The sequence below is a fragment of the Aptenodytes forsteri genome, unplaced genomic scaffold (assembly GCF_000699145.1).
Source record: "Aptenodytes forsteri isolate BGI_AS27 unplaced genomic scaffold, ASM69914v1 C13845171, whole genome shotgun sequence".
Classification (NCBI taxonomy): Eukaryota; Metazoa; Chordata; class Aves; order Sphenisciformes; family Spheniscidae; genus Aptenodytes; species Aptenodytes forsteri.
The window spans coordinates 1-3,431 of record NW_008804443.1 but is presented as its reverse complement, the minus strand read 5'-3'; the positions used below and the strand labels follow the sequence as shown (position 1 = coordinate 3,431).

The 3,431-nt window shown below is 42.6% G+C and overlaps 1 long non-coding RNA gene across 1 annotated transcript; it reads right to left on the bottom strand.

Moving 5' to 3' along the window:
- Positions 1 to 14: 14 nt before the first annotated feature.
- Positions 15 to 3,344, bottom strand: LOC103907189. The gene is made up of 2 exons (XR_658069.2): positions 3,271 to 3,344; positions 15 to 610 (listed from the first exon to the last, which is right to left on the bottom strand). It is a non-coding gene; the product is annotated as an uncharacterized LOC103907189 (long non-coding RNA).
- Positions 3,345 to 3,431: the final 87 nt, after the last annotated feature.

Below are 3,431 nucleotides of genomic sequence, written 5' to 3'. Positions count from 1 at the left end.
AGAAATTCTGCTTACAGGTACCAGCACAAAAGCAGTTTATTGCCAAAAGTACAGAAAACAAGGCCCACTTTCACAAGTGGAAGCATACCTAATTTAAACACAAACTCCAGCTAGCAATGTGAAGAATTTGAGTCTCTCAGACTGCTGCAGCTCCTTCTGAGGACAGCTCTTCATTAAACCATCTCTGTAAAGACCTGAATAAAAGCTTATGAAGTCCCAATTGAACACATTCAAGTTACGTTTAAGTACTGGGCAGCATTTACTGTATATCTCACCAGTCTGCATGCAGTTATAAAGAACAGAGACGAAGAGCACATACTTTCTGCACAAACTTCATGCAGTCTCTCAGACTGGAGTGGGTGAATTCCAGTCAGACACTGCAAAGACTGCCTTTGGAACAAACAACAAATTTTATTGCAAGAAAAGAAACAAGCCCAGATCATAATTTGAGACCTACATCCCCAACAACCTCTGTTTTCTGTGGAGACTTCAGATTAATCCTTTAAACTTTGAGTCATTCAATCAAACGTGATCCGAAAACTGCGCTCTTGCTCCTTGCGGCGGCTCTCGCAAACCTTTGTCACCTCTTCTACCTTCCTCTGCAACACGGCTGTGGGAGAAACAAGTGATTAATCTTACAATCCCCCTAAAACACAACCCTGCACAGTTTAGCCTGCAGAAGGAGAAAGAAAAACATGTTAATTTTGACAGTCACTCAGATTTGACAGTGCACAAAGAAGGAGGGAAACCCAACACAAAGCACTGCTAACCCTCTGAGGCAGAGAAGATTGTCTAAAAAGTACTCTGAGGCATTCAGGGACTGGCAGGCAGAATCGGAAGAGTCCTGGGACACGTTGTTGACACTTTTTGCCATGCCACTTCATTGCAGTGTCAGGGCACTGCATCAGAGAGCAGAGCAAACCCTCCCTGAACAGGAACTGCAAGCTGGTCTGCAGCTTGAGAAAAAGCAATTGCTCTATAAACCAGTTTCCCCTACCCGCCACCTGCTAAACCAGCTTTGAGTTATGCAAATTACAGGTGAACCACACAACCCGTTAGAAGTATACACCTATTTTCTTGCAGGATATCACACAGCCGTAACAAGCTTTTAACTGTAAATACAGAAAAGAGAGTGCAATCGCACAGAAGAGCTGCAGAGCACTTGCAGCCACAACACAGATCATCTGTTATTTGCAGATCACCCATTTGGAAACACATAAGCCACTGATTGATCATCAACTTCAAATGCAGCAGGCATTGCAATATACAAAAAAATCTTGGCACAAGCTAAAGCCATTTCTGATTTCATTCCATGAGAGCTTATCAGAAGCTATTCAACAGGGCTACGGCATCACGTCAGCCTCCATATTCCAGGTTAGGTTTTATTTCGTACAGCATGCCAAACCCAGAATCTTCCGGTAACATATTAAGCAGCACACTTCAGTTTGTCACTTTTCAAAAATTCACCATGCAAAAAATGATTACGGCATAAAACGGCAGTCTGCTTCACTGCCTCACCGATCTCTCTCGCTCAACTCGGAATTCAGTGGTAACTACGAAAGAGAAGACCCTGTGGTTCTCTCAGGAGGCGGCAGAAGGTCAGAACAAGGCTTTGTCCAAACACTCCTTTCACTTGGGGAAGCCGCACCGCCCTGCGTCCATGTTCAGCAAGTCCATTTAATTGTGGCAGTGTAGGTTAATAGTAATTCAAATAAAGTGCCACAGTTGCACATAATTGTTTAACACGTCAGACAAGTTAATAGCCACTGTGTATGAGCATGCCTAGAAAAGATCACTGGCTGTTGTGAAACAGTCCTGGAGGTGTTCCACAGGAAGCAAAACTGATAACATTACCTACAGCACAGATGCCCTAGTTCTGGTTTGGGGGGGGGAGGTTTAGTACTTTTTTAATACAAAAAGAATGTTAAGGAATGTGTCCTTCCCAGGCCTACTCAATTACTAATTGCAAGGGCTGTGTGAAGGCTTACTTCAAAATTGCATCGTTTTTCCACCGTACCACTTCAGTGCACACAGTAACAGGAATTCTTCTCCTTGCTAAGGACCCCACAGAAACAAAGAAATACATTAACCTTTTTTAAAAACTGCAATTTCTTAGGCTTATTGCTTCTTTCTTGTTTGAAGGTGAACTGAAGATGAACTGTTTCTTTAGATGTACATTTCCCAGCAAAGAGAATGAATTGTTATTAACTGATAAGACAATTTCTTCGGTACTGAATCACAGAGGAAAAACTGGGTCTCCTTTCTAGGAAAATTTAAAGGTACCAGGTTGCTATTTTCACACACATTCTGTAAAGTCAGAATTCTGATGCCACAGGAGCTGCACCAGATTTCCCAATAAAGCCATGTTTGGAATGCAGAAGTTGGCATCCATGTTCTGGAAGAAAAAGCCAAATTAAATCCTGACCTAAGCCAATAATACTATTTAAACATGGACAGTAGTATGCCTGCTTTCACCCAAGAAGTACACCAGCTGTGAGCACTTTCACAGCACTGCAGCCAGACAGTGCAATTTGGTACTGGTGAGAGGAGCACTGCTTTATTCTGCCATGCCCTTGTGTGGCTGCTAACATCAGTTAAAATCAAAACCGTGTCAAATTCTCAAATCCCTCACAAGGAGGCACTCCCTGTGAGAAAAGTTCCTTTTTTCTGTTTTAGTATGGCATCATGGTATACTAGTTAAGGGTGAATCCAAGACAAGAAACAACAGTAACTACACTATCAGGTTTTCACTATTGAGTGCATCTTCTGCTCTGCACTACATCTCAAGTTATTGCTACCGTGAAAGTTCCACACTATTACTCCAGAGTTACCACGCCTGCAGATAAATGCATGCTGCTCAGTCTTACCTGGATTTGGCTTTCCCATTGCGGGGGAGAGGATGATAACATTAAACACACACACACCCCCCTCACCAATTGTCCTATTCCAAAGGGAAACCCCATAACATTTTAGAAGTTGAAATATTTAACCTTAGTTTCGCAGAACAATGCATAAGGTTTTCAAGTCCTCTGCTTTGCACTGATGCGTTGCACTGCTTGTGCTTTTTTGTAAAACACTAGCAGTTGCCAGGAATTACTTCTCAGCAGAGGCCTTTAATGCACATCAGGAGAATTCAAGCACAGAAGGGACTGTGTCATTGAAGGTGAGGAGCAGAAGATTCCTCAGGGATCTTCAGGAATTCATTTATGTTCAAGAAACACTGGCACACATGCTGCATGCTTTCCCAAAAAGCTGCAAGATGACACTCACCTGAGTTCTGGTCAATCCACTGCAATGAATCCATGTGCGCATTCAAAATTTTACAGATCTGCTGAAGCTGAGCAGAAAGAGAAGGAGCAAGTCATTTGTTACACTACATAGAAACTAAAGAGTAGTAAAAGACAGCCTGCCTGTCCCTGCCTTTGGAACAT